General features: G+C 42.0%; 1 protein-coding gene across 4 annotated transcripts in view; it reads left to right on the top strand.

Moving 5' to 3' along the window:
- The window catches only part of SULF1 (sulfatase 1), a 184,007-nt gene that overhangs the window by 19,749 nt on the left and 148,270 nt on the right, over nucleotides 1-15,988 (top strand). Inside the window, exon 1 of one of the 4 annotated variants that reach the window (XM_065902841.1) lies at nucleotides 5,496-5,761. The exons of the other annotated variants lie outside the window; for them this stretch is intronic. The gene's annotated coding sequence lies outside the window, so the exon portion shown is untranslated. Of the gene's footprint in view, nucleotides 1-5,495; nucleotides 5,762-15,988 lie in introns of those variants that run through there. 4 annotated transcript variants of the gene reach the window in all.

Raw genomic sequence — 15,988 nt, 5'->3', positions numbered from 1 at the left:
TGATGAGAAAATCAATTTAGTCTTTAGAATTAGTCAAGTGAGGAATTCTTTGAAGTGGGGGGTCAGGGTTTTTGTCTGGATTCCGTAATCTGGAAAAGCGGGTACTGTATAGATGTTGGTAAAATGTTGTGAAATTTAATAAGGACTGTTTGCTGCCATAGACCTTCCAGACAGAATCTATCTCTGAAAAAGAATTCCCCACTCTTAAAATAGAGGTTTGATGAGCACCAGATGTGGTTTAAACGAAGCCTTGTCCAGCTGAACTCAGAATATATTTTGATCCGTATGAGGCACAGTCTAGAAAGAGGGGCAGTGAATCGATCGGCCAGAGCCTGTGTTGAGGTTGGTGGTGGGGCTTGCATATATTTCTTTACTCCATAGAGCTTCTCACATTAGGCAAAATGCAAATGAATTTTAACAAATACTTTCTAATAGTTGGAGGATGTCATACTTGCTGCTTATGAGACAATTTACCATTTTATTTCATGTCTACGATGTGCAGAGGATAGCATTTCAATGGGTATCCACAACCTTTAGGATGATCTGTGTTCTGGCGATGATTGCAAGTTCCACATCTCAGTTTCCCCACCCATAAAGGGAAGATTAGCTCGTTCTTCAAGAATGACAAGCATTTAATATTTGGAAAAGACTAAATAATGAAGTGCTTGGATTCTATAGAAATGCCGAGGAGAAAAGAAGATTTATTTCAAGTCAAAAATCTAGTACAAACACGACCTTCCTATTGTAAATCTCATGAATAGGGAAAGAAATTACATCGAAGACTGTTTCTTAGGCTGAGAATTTGGAAATACATTATTATTGGGATGCTTTGGATGGTAAAAAAAAATATTAAAAACATCTGCTTATTATAATCTCTTGTCTTTGGAGATGAGAAAAATTCTTTCTGCTACACTGTCCTGAAAGAATGCAGTTAGTAAAGATTTAAATGACAGGAATGAAAGGGTCATCTTTTGATTTCTTTGCCTTTGGGCAGGGCTACAGTTAAGCCACCTCAGGAAAGAGAACAATGCTGTTTCTTGCAAAAATCTCCAGGTGAGAATAATAAAAATTAAAAAGAGCACAAGGGAAAGCTCAGGGACCTTGAAGCTAATAAAGGTCAGTTTCAGCTAATTTCAGTTCAAATCCATATCTATTTGCCAGTAGCCTGATGCTTCGCTTAGTGAAACACCAAAGGATGTGATATTTGGCACTAGTTCTATGAGAATTCCATTTAGTATTAGCATGAATGTCTGGTCATTGTTTTGTTCGCCTCCTCTTCACCCCATGGGGGAGGGAGGGAGTCCTGTCCTAGGGTTCTCAGATGACCAAATAGGACGTCTGACTCGGGACACAGGAGATCAAAAGTAATTTATTAGTCACATATACTAAGAGTCCAGGGGGAAGTGGACACTCTAGGTCACATGGGGCAACACAGAAGCTGCATTTAGGAACAGAGCGAGGAAGAAGAGGCCATAAGGAGCAGGTTCTGTAGTAACGGGAGAGTGAGAGGTACCCGGGATCCCAGGAAGGATGTGATTGGCTGGTTTCAATGACTGTGGGCTGGCAGGGAAGTAAACCCAGTAGGATGCAGAACAGGTAGACTGCTGCTGTCCCGCTGTAGGGAAATTAGCCAGTGGGAGAGTCTTTCCCAAATGGTGGGGAGCGTATCAGATAAAAGTAGGGGAACACACAGCTTTTTGGAGCCCCATGAGGCTCAGAGATGTCAGGGCAGCATGTGAAATCTTAGCCCTTCCAAGCCAGTGGTTCATACAAGCTATGTCGACATATGGGATCCTTACTTCCCCTGGGCTATACCGGCCCCTCTAAGAGAGATGTCTTTGCCATAATTATTGTGTCTCCTGTGAAAAAAGTCACCTTGACTGGATTGATAACCTTGGGGCATAAGCAGTTTTCTTGCAAGAGTGCTCTCAGGCCAAGTCTATATAAGTAGCTCGATGATTCATGCAGAAGTATTCTCTGCTACTTGCTTTGATTTGAATGAAAAGAGAAGGCGAGCCCTGCATCATTCGGACAAATTACATATTTATTCCTCACTTGATTTTCATTTGCCACGAGGTGAATGTTGACCAGTTTCTACTTCCAGCAAAAAAGACAAGTAAACCAAAGTGAAGAGTATGTCTGTGTCCTCTCACTTTCCCTGCAATTTAACAGCTGAGGAGAAAATGGACTCAGGGAGACCTGGGGTTCCAGGCAGACATTGGATCTCTGAAGTTTAATGGGGTGTGTGTGTACGTGTGTGCTTAGTCATGTCCAACTCTTTGCGACCCCATGGACTGTAGCCTGCCAGGCTCCTCTGTCCACGGGATTCTCCAGGCAAGAACTAGAGTGGGTTGCCATTTCCTTCTCCAGGGGATCTTCCCAACCCAGGGATCAAGCCTGCATCTCCTGCGTTGGCAGGTGAATTCTTTGCCACTGTGCCACTTGGGAAGTTAATGCTGGGTCTGTTATAAAATCTTAGGCAGGGGACTTCCCTGGCAGTTCAATGTTAAAACTTCACCTTCCAATGCAAGGGCTGGGAGTTTGATCCCTTCTTCAGGAGATAAGAAGCAATGTTGTAACAAATTCAATAAAGACTTTTTAAATGGTCCACATCCAAAAGAAAAAAAAAAAATAGAAACAAAAAAAATCTGGGGCAAGACATTTAATTTCTCTAGACCTCAAGTTCTGTACCTTTTTAACGAGGAAGTTAAACTAGATCAAGTGTTAAACTAGATCAATCACTATGTTAGAATGCACATAAAGAACATAAGGCACATTAAAGTGCCTGACACCCAGTCAAGACTCATACATGGCAGGGAAAACAAAGGTGATGGCTCTGACTTGAGCAGAACAAAAAGAGGGGAGATCTTGAACTACTAAACTGTAATGAGATCTCAGTCCTTCCTGAAGCCCATACCTCAAGAACTGAAAGCCAAAATTCCTCTTTAGAATCTGAATCAGTTTTTTATTGTTCTAAATTAGTGGAGGCGGGAAAGTTTTTCTAATTCACTGAACATTCTGGGTGCCCGGGAGAGCCCGTCGACACCCCCCGAAGTCTCTAAATGACACCACTGTATATCCAGCCACCACAGACGGCACAGACAGCTTACTGCTTTTACCAAGGACTAGCAGGGGAATGTCACCAAGAACGCGTGAACGCTAAGCCACAGAAATTCAACACCTGACAGCTCACATTCTGTACTTCACTCCATATCATAAAACACATCACCAGAGAGCTATTGTTCTCACATTGAGCTCTGTTGTGATAGTCTGCATTCCTTCCACGGTGGAGGAGTTCTCTCATAAAATGCATCCAAGAAGTCTGTGATTTCGGAAAATCTCACCTTTCAGGAACTTTGCTGGCCTTCTAGGAAGTCAGCTACACTCCGGAGGTCTCCTGAACGAGCAATAGCAGGAGCTCAGTAGAGGCCAGCATTCCTGGTGCCCTCAGGAGCACGCGTCCTAAGGAATGTGACAGAAGGTCAGACGCCCCTCTCCAAATTTTACCGAGCTTTCTAATTTTTAAAATTTATTCTTATTTGGAAGATAATTGCTTAACAATGTTGTGTTGGTTTTTTACCATATATCAACATGAATTAGCCATAGACACACATATGTCCAGGCTTCCCAGGTGGCGCTAGAGGTAAAGAACCCACCTGCCATTCCAAGAGACACAAGAGACGCAGGTTCAGCCCCTGGGTTGGGAAGAGCCCCTGGAGGAGGGCATGGCAATCCACTCCAGCGTTCTTGTCTTGAGAATCCCGGACAGAGGAACCTGGTGGGCTATAGTCCATGGGGCTGCACGGAGTCGGACGCGACTAAAGAGATTTAGCACAGCACGGCATATATGTGTCCCCTCCCTCTTGAACTTCTCTCCCACCCCATTCCACCCCTCTAGGCTGTCAAGGATCCCCAGGCTGAGCTCCCCACACTATACAGAAACTTCCCTTTAGCTATCTGTTTCACACGTGGTAATGTAAATATTTCAATGTTACTCTCTCAATTTGTCCCGCCCTCTCCAGCTGCGTGTCCATAAGCCTATTCTCTATTTCTGACTATTCCTGCCCTGCAGGAACTAACAGGGGACTGTCACCAAGAACCATCTTGGTTCATCAGTACCATTTTTCCAGATTCCATATATATGCCTTAATATATTTTTCTTTTTGTTAATTTGTAAAAATTTCCAAACATATCCAAAAGTAAAAGGTATCACAACCCCCACTGGCCCACTGCACAATTTCAGCCGTCCATCAATGCAGACTTTCATCTGAGCACCTGGAGGTTACCTGGGGCCCCTCCACTCCAAGACTGCTGGCCCAGGTGACATTGGGTTGGCTGTCAGCTACATTCAGTCAAAACACTCAATGAAGTGCCTGTCCTAGGCCACCTCCAAGAATCACACCAGATCCCAGACTTAGGAAGCCAGATGTACGTGCAGAATTACATCAGAGAAGCCAGGTCAAGGAGAAGAAAAGAAGGGAAATTGGGAGAATTTGGGGGGAAGATGGGATTTGAACTGTGCTTTGAAGGAAATGGGAGGGAGGACATTCCAGGCTGACATGGAGGATGTAAGACAGGCTGGGGCTGGGCAGGGAAGAACCGGAAAGGCCATCTTTAGAACATGATTCATAGTCTCAGGAGCTGGAGTAGGTGAGGGGCGTTGGGCTGGGAAGAGAGGAATTAGTGCGGTGACACGTGGAAGGCGTGAATGCCTGGAGGAGGAAGTTCCTCGGGGGTTGGGCAGCAGAGCCAGAAACAGCGCAGGAAAAGAATCATCTAAAGAAAACCGAGGGTAGCAGCATGGGGGAGGGAGGGTAGCAGAGAGGACGAAGTGAAAACTTTCTCAGCCCCAGCTCTGGCCTAAAGAACCCTTTGGCTGGGAGGTTTTCGCTCCCACAAAGAAAAGAACAGACCCACGGAGATTTAAAACAGAGGATGGACAGATAGGGTAGGGCTCTGATCCCTGGAACTCCCTGCAAACTCTCATTAGCAAAACGAGAGACCAGGACGAAAGCGAAGCAGCAGAAGCACCTGGTGTGAGTCTAAGAAACATCCGTGTTTACTAAGCACTCGGTCTCTGGAATGCCTGCCTCTCCAAATACCACATCTTCCTCATCCACTCCATCCCACCACGGGCGGCTACTGTGTCGGCTGCCTGGGGGCGGGAAGGACCGCAGCCGGAGAGCCCTGCCTCCCCCGACCCCCTCCCTCCCCTCCTCCGAGGAGCCTTCCCGCGTGGCCGGCCGCTCGGCCAGCTGCGGCTCTGTTTGCCGAGGTTTGCATGCACAAACTGAGTTGCCTTTTTTTCCCAGCCAGTTCAGCAGTGTCCCGAAATTCACCCCCAGTGTAACTTCTGCCCCTGCTCCTCCCCTTCTTGGAACTGCCTTTTGTTTGTCTGGCAGCCTTGGTTCTATGGGGGTGTGTGTGATGATAATAATACGCGGGCTTATATAACCCTCTGCATCTCGCAAGCGCTTCGCAGACCGGCCCTCTTGCCTCCCCCGGCCCGTGTCAGGCCGGGCGACTGGAGCGGCTAATAGGAAACCCCGACCCGAGGCGCGGAGGCCAGGAGGGAGGGCAGAAGGGGTCAGAGGCCGGCCCTTCCCGGCCCCCGGCGCCCCCGGAGGTCAGGGAGATAAGGAACAATGACTCTCGCCCCCGGGAGGAGGAAGGAAGCCCCGCTGCCGCCTTATCTCTGCTCCTGTGCGTTCTCCCAGTTCCCAGAGCTGGTTCTCTAGAGAGGACTTGGAAGGCGGCTTTTGTAAGTATGATGCTCTGCTTTTTCTTTCTGAGGTAAAGAACCAAAGTTTCCTCACTGCCCTTGTCCATTTCATCTTATTTATTCCCGAGAATAGATTTCCCGGAGCTCAGATGCTACCCTGATTGGAAATGTGTTTCTGGCCAAAATCTTTCACCCAAATTGGGTCCCTCTTAAAAACAGAAGGAGGGAAAGAGCTGTTGATCATTTATTCACAATATTGTCCCCCTCATTTCCCCATGTCCTGGTCCTGGTGGTAGTTGACTGGTCTCCACACACACATCTCACCCTACAAAGGAACCCTGGTTATTCACCTTGCTTGTTAGGCATCCAGGAATAATGTTGCAACTTTGGGCTTAAGTTTCTCTGCTTTCAGGCAAATATAGTTGTGGGAAGTTTCTTTTCACACTATGATAAATCCCGTTTTTCAGTGTAGTCTTGAAACTTGTACTGGCGTGTTTAAACTTTGCAAAACACTGTCACTAGAGTGGACAGGTGAATTCTTACTAAGTTTTTCAGTGTATAGCTGAAAGATCTAAATGTTACAGAGAATGAACTTCTTAAGCACTGGCAAAACCCAAAGCTCTGTTGTTCAACTATGTATCTGTAAAGGACGCTGAGTTAGTTTTGTTCTCAGGGATGATGCTCAAGGCTTTGGGAAATTGTCTTTCAACAAAAGGTGAATTTAAAACTGTAGAAGAAAGATATAATTTCTGAACCTAGGAAGTATGATTTGCTAATTGAATAAGCCAAGAACACAAAATTCTATCTTGGGTAGTTGTTCAATTTGCTTTTATGAAACCATGATTATAAGTTGGTGTACTCTGAGATATAGAAAATTACTGTCTTTATTCAAGTAAGAAAACTAAGAAATATAAATTGTAGAAAGCACTTTTAGTGTCATGTGTGTGCTAGTCACTTCAGTCGTATCTGACACTTTGCGACCCTGTGGACCGTAACCCTCCAAGCTCATCTGTCCATAGGATTCTCCAGGCAAGAATACTGGGAGTGGGTTGTCATGCCCTCCTCCAGAGGATCTTCCTGATCCAGGGATCGAATTCGTGTCTCTTGCATCTTCTGCATCGCAGGCAGATTCTTTACTACTTAGCCACTGGGGAAGCCCTTTTAGTGTCATAGTGCTATGATTAATTCACTGAGCTTGATTACTTTAAATAGCTATGAAAACCACATATAATGTGTGTATCAGTGTGTGTGTGTATATGTAAAAGAATTGAAGATACCTATGTATGTATATATTTAATTAAATATGTATATTTAATCATGTCTTATATTTGTTGTAACTATCCAGTGTTCAGTGTCATTACTTGATACTATCGTACCCAAAATAGATCAAGTGGAAAGATTTCATATCAAATTTCAGAATGCAATAGATCTATTTATTCATTATTTATTCAACAAACATGGAAGACATTGTAAAATTAGATTTTTTTTTTTTTTTTTTAGTCCCTTTAAATGACATTTCCACTTAAAATTCTCTGCGGCTTCCAAGAAGGCATAATTTAAGGCATAATTGAATTTGAAAATAAGACTGGATTCTACTTGCTTTCCCCCCAAATTTAAAAGTGAGCTGTCAACACTAAAATTCTATACTATAGCTAGTTTAGTTGCAAAGATCAGCCACATAATCTCAGTGTTCCTCAGAGGCATGCTTGACTGTGGTGGGAGGAACACAAACTATGATTCGATCTGGCCATGAGGCTTGGTTTTGCCATTACATGGTTATGTGACCAGCAGCAAGATCGTGCAGATTTTCAATCTCAAGTTTCACCTCTGTGAAAGGAGACAAATACTATGGGATTGGCCAACCCAATACTTATCCCAAGGAGTGGATTGTTGAAAGGATTAAAAGGAAATAAAACATGTAAAGTATGTAGTACAGTGTCTGAATGTAGAAGTGTTTCAGTCAATTTGAGGGCTTTTCCATTTACACAATTTTTTCATCTTTGATTCAGTGCCTTGGTTTTTTGAGCATCTACTATGTATTTCCTGCTGTGCTAAGCACTTGTGATGCCAAAATGAACAAGAGGAGTCATATCCTGCCCTGGGGGAGCTCCTACTCCGAGGAAACAAACCAAAAAAAAAAAAAAAAACCCAGAATTTTCTTAACAGTATAACACCTACAAAAAACAGAAGTCTGTTGTGATTAAATGACAGAACTGAGGGCAGAGTAATTTTCTCCAATGAAATTCAAAGCAGCTTTTACAAAGATGATGTTGACTGTGTGAGTTTTAAAGGATCAACTGGTGGTGTGGAAGGACATTCCATAATGGAAGGGCCTTGGAGAACAGAATAAATAAGAAGGCCAAGATGGGGGGGATGGCAGGGATGGGGAACAGGGGGTGGGGGGGAGACTGGGAACTGGTTTCAGTTGGTGCTGGAACTGTTGAATCTGGGGGTCCTGGAGATTTAATCAGGGGTCCAGTCATGAATATGGCAGTGTCTCATGCTCAGGTAGGTGTTTGCACTCATCACTGTAGTAAACCTCAAACTCATGCTCATGAGTCTTTTTGGACAAGCTCATGATCCAAAGAAATGTCTTTTGTAGGTTCGCATTAACGTAAAAAGCTTGGGCTGGCACGTGTTACCTGTATCACTAAGACATTAGTTGGTTCAATAGACCATTTTGTTTATTTGCTTTTTTTGTTTGTAGCAAACCCAACTCAGTGATGGAAGCATTGTAGCCCAAGTTCCTTATCTCACTGAGATTACTTTTAAGATTATTGGTACTTTTAAGAGTACTGTTGAGTCAATGGAGAGTCAAGGAAGGACTTTGCTTGGGGCTGAGAAGGCAGAAAGTAGATGTGATTTATGTTTTAGGAAGATTTTATATAGATCATCTACTATTCAGTGTGGAATGTAGGGTGGGCAAAGGCTTAGGGAGTGATAGTGCTATAAACTATGAGATCAATTGAAAGACTATTGTAAACAAGTGAGAATTGCTGAAGGCCTGAGCAGTGTAGGTGGACAATAGGGCACAGATTGCTGAGATATTGAGAAGGTGGAACATTCTCAACTTGGGGACTGAATGAAGGAATGAAGAAAAAGGGAAACACCTATACTAGCTTTAAGCTTGCACAAATGGGTAGCTATAATAGAAGACCATAAAACAAGAAGGGGTACAAGTTAATAGAAGGAAGTTGAGTTAGCTGGGGCTGCTTATTTAACTTGTATGCAGGGTACATCATGAGAAACGCTGGGTTGGATGAAACACAAGCTGGAATCAAGATTGCCAGGAGAAATATCAATAACCTCAGATAAGCAGATGACATCACCCTTATGGCAGAAAGTGAAGAAGAACTAAAGAGCCTCTTGATGAAAGTGAAAGAGGAGGGTGAAAAAGTTGGCTTAAAACTCAACATTCAGAAAACTAAGATCATGGCATCCAGTCCCATCACTTCATGGCAAACAGATGGGGAAACAGCAGAAACAGTGACAGACTTTGGGCTCCAAAATCACTGCAGATGGTGACCGCAGTCATGAAATTAAAAGACGCTTGATCCTTGGAAGAAAAGCTATGACCAACTTACAAAGCATATTAGAAAGCAGAGACATCACTTTGCCAACAAACTCCGTTTAGTCAAAGCTATGGTTTTTCCAGTAGTTATGTACGAATGTGAAAGTTGGACTATGAAGAAAGCTGAGCACTGAAGAATTGATGCTTTTGAACTGTGGTGTTGGAGAAGACTCTTGAGAGTCCCTTGGACTGCAAGGAGATCCAACCAGTCCATCCTAAAGGAAATCAGTCCTGAATATTCATTGGAAGGGCTGATGCTGAAGCTGAAACTCCATTACTTTGGCCACCTCATGCGAAGAGCTGACTCATTTGAAAAGACCCTGATGCTGGGAAAGATTGAAGGCGGGAGGAGAAGGGGACGACAGAGGATGAGATGGTTGGATGGCATCCCTGACTCAATGGACATGGGTTTGGGTGGACTCCAGGAGTTGGTGATGGACAGGGAGGGCTGGTGTGCTGCAGTCCATGGGGTTGCAAAGAGTCGGACACAACTGAGTGACTGAACTGAACTGAATGTTGGGTTAAGAGGCTAACCTACAACATTAAATAATATAAGAAGTCAGTTTTTGTTTAATTTTTTAATATATATAAATGATACTGCTTTTTGTTTCCTTTACAGTGTTGTATTAGTTTCAGGTGTACGGCAAAGGGTATATGTATATATATACACATATACATATATGACTGAATCAATTTTTTTTTATTCTTTTCCATAATCGGCTATTAAAAGATATTGACTAGTTTCCTGTGCTATACAGTAGGTCCTTGTTGGTTATCTATTATGTGCATAGTAGTATATGCTTTAATCTCAAATCCTTATTTGTCCCTCCCCCAACCCTTGCCCCTTTGGTAACCATAAATTTGTTCTCTATGTTTGTGAGTATGTTTCTGTTTTGTAAGTAAATTCATTTGCATCATTTATAAAAACTCCACATGATATCACTGATATGTAGAATCTAAAAAAAAAATGATACAAATGATATTGCTTATATGTAAAAGGTAGCTTTTTAAAAAGTATAAAACTGCCAAATTTGTCTTAGAAATTTAGAGAAGAAACAGAGAAACTGGGCTCTTCCCCCTATGCTCAGCCCCCTGAAGAAATGTCAGTCTCTGAGCTCACTGGGGCTCTGAGCTTTCATCTTGTACCTCTGCTGTTGAGTGGGTTGTGTCCCACTCAGTTTCAACAGGAAGGCCATGTCCAGAGTAGTCTTGCCAATAACTTTGTATACCCTCAAAAACAGAAATCTGTACTTCCTCTAAACCTTCAGAAGCAAGCAGAGACTTGGAAAAAGAGCCGTAGGCGAGTAGAATACTTATTCATAAAGAGCACATATTCATGAAGAATTTATACTTACTCATCACGAAGTAGCTCTTTCCTTAGCAGGGTTTTTTATTTTACTTCCCTGGAATTGAGGACCCACTCAGAGACTACAGTAAAAGAGGAAACTTGTAAGACTAAAGCAAAGAAGGTGATTTCTTACTTGGCCGGGACTTGTCCCACAAACATTTCCTCCTTCAGGGTGAGCAGGAAGTTCTTCCCATTGACTTGAATGGTGGGTACCTGGAAAGGAGAGGTGTGTCACGTTTGTAAATTTTTTAAAGATAACAAGGGGAAGAATTTTAACATTTAGAATGAACAGAAAACAATCTGATTAGCAGACAGGAAGCTGTGACTTCTTAAGTCTTTGAGGTCTGATTACTTGATAACCTTAGTTTTCTTGTAGCCTTTTACCCTTTCTAATCTTTTATGGCAAAGCCTCTATTGGCTTCCTGAATTTTAGAGCTCTTACCCACACCTGAACATTTCAGTGCAAAGACCATTTATTACGAAAAGGGCTTAGCCCCAGCCTTCATGGCTGGTCTCACAAAGTCAAGTATAATATTTCTTCCTGGTAGGTAAACTGTATCAACATATTTAAAAGGAGATTTAAGAAACTCTTGTCACCTCCAAATATAGAGTTTTATCACTCATCAGAAAGATAGTATTTGGTTATTATATGAATTCCATCCAGCTTCTGGGAGCTCACTTCAAATTCCCCAAACTTCAGAAATTATCTTTGGTTTCTGAGATGATGTAAAAGGTTTTAAAACAGTTTAAAAAGAAAGTAAGGAAGAAAGGAAAGGAACTGTCACTATCTGTTATATAAAATAATCACCAAATATATACTTTAGAATAGGATGAGCTTGCATCATGGGAAAGTTTATTATTTAAAGAAGGAGCAAGGTTTATTGGGGGGAATTCCCATTAGCATGCTTGAAAGCATGAGGAATATACTGAGCTTCCATAAATGGTGCTGGCCATTCCGCTTTTAGGTTACTCAAGCCATTTAAAGTCTGGCTTCCTAAACAAGGACTTTGTCTTCATGATCTTTTGGGGTTTGCTGACATAATGATTGAGTCCAGGCTGGGTGCTGCTGGAGCCACTGTGCTCTCCCACGCAGTGTTTGAAAAGGGCTAGGGTGCAGCTGTGCTGGCCCCCAGACACCTGAGTCCAGAATACTGCTGAATTTTGCTTCATTTCTGGGCTCCATGCAAAGCTGGAAGTGCCCCAACTCTCTCTTGGGTTTGGCTTCCTGTTCACATGTTTTCTGGTCTCATGTCATTGTGCATGAAGTAATGGTCCCACATGCGTACACCATCCACAATGGCAAGAATTGTGTGGCTCGGCGTAAGCTTCCTAATGAGGACATTTTGGACCTTCCAACAACTCCTTCGGGAAGGCGGTTTGGAACCATTTATTACTTTCCAAGGTGAAGGGAGCAGAGACAGAGTGCATTTCTGCAACAGGACTAAAGCCACTTTTAGGAGATGATTAAAGGACAACAGCTTAAGGAAAAGAAACATTTCTTTCACACATCTATCTAAACACATGTATGTGTAGAATATACAGAAATGCCTTCAATCCACAGTTTTAAAATACTAGTTACTGTTTCAGCATTTCACTAACTACCAATGATGCTAGTGTTTTCCACCAGGGACTGTTATTTGAATGACATTTCTCTGTAGCAAAATCTGATGAGTTTACGAAGTTTGAGAGCCAGGAAATGCAGTTCAGTCTCCGAACAACAGAGAAAGCCCAGACAGCCCAGGTCAGTCATCCGCCAGCTCTCCAGCATGGCTTCCTAGGTGCCAAGTGCAGTAACACACCAATACGGAGAGAGAAGCCAAACCAAACTTTCAAACCAAAACTCTTAAACCATTAAGCTTAACTTTCGGACATATTATCAGCAGGTGAAATTCTGGCGCACACCCACACTTGTTTGTGGATGTTTAATGTCAGATTAGTTGGGCTTCCTGGTGGCTCAATCAGTGAAGAATCTATCACCCTGCAATGCACGAGAACCAGGTTCAATCCCTGGGTTGAGAAGATCACCTGAAGAAGGAAATGGCAACCCACTCCGGTACCTTTGCCAGGAGAATTCCGTGGAGAGAGGAGCCTGGTGGGCTATCGTCTGTGGAGCTGCAGAGAGTCAGACACAACTGACGCTTTCAGTACTTTTCAATGTCAAATTAGTGGGCACATGTGCCAACATTTTTTAGAATTTTAGAGCAGGAAGTGATTTTGGAGGTCTTCCAATCTAGCCTGTTATTTTATGAGCAGAGAGATTGAGACTTCTATGAGCTCACTTCAAACACACACATGTGTACTTCTGAGTCTTAGGTCGAGTCATTGCTTACAGAAAATATGATAGGTCTGGCGTAAGGAAAACAAAGAATAAAATTACCCAAAGCTGGACTGGTGGTTTCTTTTCCATTCAAGTTTGTGTAGCCCAGCTTTAGGGCTGTGGGCTGCTCTCGTTTTCTTGCTTCAGGAGCAATTCAGGTTCTCAGACTAGATATACTTGACCGACACTCGAATCAACTCCAGACAGACCAAGGGTCGATGTGTGACTCAGATCCTGATGATACAGTGATACTCGATCAGTTACATGAAGTTCTGGGGAGAGATGATTAGAGCTTAAAATGTACACAAGAGCCCAAGGCACAACCTTCACGCTTCAGAATCTGAAAACCTGACCAGAGAGATGAGACCGTCCCCTGTCTAGACAGCAACAGAGATCCTCTAACTAAATGCTACATTGTGTGGCACAGATTTTAAGTGCTGTAGGAATTCTGGGGAGATAGATAAATGAAAACTGAAGCTGTCAGCTGATCCTTGAGGCTACAGTCGAACATGGCTGAAGTGACTTAGCATGCATGCACGCACACATACACTCATATAACTGTAAATCTACAATGATATAATCATACTTACGGTATTGAAAGTGCAAAATAAATAGCTAACTAAATATAAACAAAACTATAAACTAACAATATTCTGTTGTTGGCATCAAATTAATTGGTTAAAATTAGTCATATTGGTTTTATTTGCCAAATGATGCTGTTTTGCTGAAACTAAAGAATAAATTTGTTTTAACTGGTGTTTATTAATAATATTGCCAAGAAAGGAGAGAGAAATATTTTAATTAAAAATTTCCATTGCACATTTCATACTCTGACTATTTATAATGAATTCTTACAAATTGGCACATATAAAGGAAGAAAGGATCCAGGCATTCCATCTGTTGGTGTTGAGATTATGGAACTAAAAACTATGGTGGAAAAAAATAAATAAATAAAAATAAAAACTATGGTGGCTCAGTCATCCTATCACCTTACACTCTCTTGACAAATGAAACTTCATTTAGCATAGAAGAAGTGTTTGACTCTAACATGCATACACATATTAAGCAGGTATAAATATCTGCCTCCATTTTTTCTTTAATCACCTTTATCTTTCAATGATTGCACTATTTTCCTACATATTATCATCCCAGTGATGACAAAGCAAAGCCTCCATTTATAAAATGAATGAAAACTCTAGTCTCACCCCATGAAAATATTTTGACTGCAAATTATACCTTGGGAAGTTGTATCTTTCTTAATTAGCTTAGAAAACAATTCAGTGCCAGTAATAGTTATCACCAATGTTTGTTGGCCACTTATTTTAAATTTCATATGAGGATGTTTGCCTATCATCCTCATATCAACCCTATGGAATTAGATACTATTTTTAATCCTCATTTTTCTGAGGAGGAGACTGAGGCATAAAAAAATGAAGTAACTCTCAGGGTCACCTAGCCAATGGAGGCTGTAACCTGGAATTCACATCTAATTCCTGCTGCTTCCAGTAGTAGATTCCGAAAAACCGCAGAAAGGATGTTGTTGTTTGACATTAGGCTATGATCCAGCATGACCACAGCCAGACACTGGAAGCCTCAAAGTCAAATGTAAATTTTCATTTTGGAAGATCACAGGGTATCATGCATAATTACAAACATAAGCATTTATATGTCTTCCGGGAACATATTTTAAAAAAATAAGAGATCTCCATGATGCTTATAATAATTTATAATGTTAGAGAGTATAAAACTTCCCCTGGAACTTCACCAACTCCCAGGCTGAGAAGAAGAAGAACAGGGGCAGGGTTGAAAGACTGACTGGGCTGGATGTGACAGATGACAGGATAGCGGAAAGGGGTGGAGGAATTGATCTGCCAGGAATGGAAAGAGACATAAGGGGAACGGTGGGTGGGAGGAAGAGTCCAGCAGCAGGAAGCCGCCTGCAGGGAGGTCCTGCCACCACAATTTCTCTAAGAGTGAAGCTTCCAGAACAGAGCAGAGGACCTGGGACTGTCCATACTTAACCTGAATCATCAGAGTCAGTTCAGAACAAGAAGAGATTCCAGGTCTACTGTGTTGAAATAATCTACACCCATTAACTCTGAGAATATTCATTAGTGAAGAGGTCAGAGAGCTCCAAAGGAAATGTCTTAATATTATTATATGAACAAGAGAAATATTTTTTTAATTTCCAATTATTTATTGTTATTATGTAGAAACAGCATTAATTTTTAAACTTCATTTATTTGTAATTGAAGGATAATTGCTTTACAGTATTGTGTTGGTTTCTGCCAAACATCAACATGAAGAAGCCACAGGTATACATATGTCCCCTCCCTCCCCATCCCACTCCTCTAGGTTGTTACAGAGCCTCGGTTTGGGTTCCTTGAGTATTCCATATGTAAAATAGCTAGCTGATGGGAATTTGCTGTAAGAGAAATATTTTTTAAATGTAGAGGAAATTTGGAGTGGCGAAATACTGTGTGTTGTTCTCCTTTTCTTAAATCTTATATATCTGAGAGCTTATATTTCTTTATGAGATGTATATACAATATTTCTTCTCTTTCTTCCTCTTTTTTATTTATTTTACAAATGAGAATGAACTTTAATGTAATTTTGGCCAGTTAAGAGTTTATCCTTTTTAACTGGAGTATAGTTGCTTTACAGTGTTGCATTGGTTTCCCCTGTGCAGTGAAGTGAATTAGCTCTGTTTCCATGTGCGTGCACGCACAGTCTGTCAGTCACATCTGACTCTGCATCCTCATGGTCTGCAGCCCGCCAGGCTCCTCTCTCCATGGAACTTCCCAGGCATGAAGACTGAAGTGGGTTGCCATTTCCTCCTCCAGGGGATCTTCCCAACTCAGGGATTGAAACTGCATCTCCTGCATCAGCAGGCAATTCTTTATATCCTGTCTTTTTTGGATTTCCTTCCCACTTAGGCCTCCACAGAGCACTGAGTAAAGTTCCCTGTGCTATACAGTAGGTTCTCATTAGTTATCTGTTTTTTTATTGTCTTTTATGTATCATATCTGC

Source organism: Muntiacus reevesi, chromosome 12 (genome assembly GCF_963930625.1).
Source record: "Muntiacus reevesi chromosome 12, mMunRee1.1, whole genome shotgun sequence".
Taxonomy (NCBI): Eukaryota; Metazoa; Chordata; class Mammalia; order Artiodactyla; family Cervidae; genus Muntiacus; species Muntiacus reevesi.
This window is presented reverse-complemented; position numbering and strand designations above follow the sequence as displayed.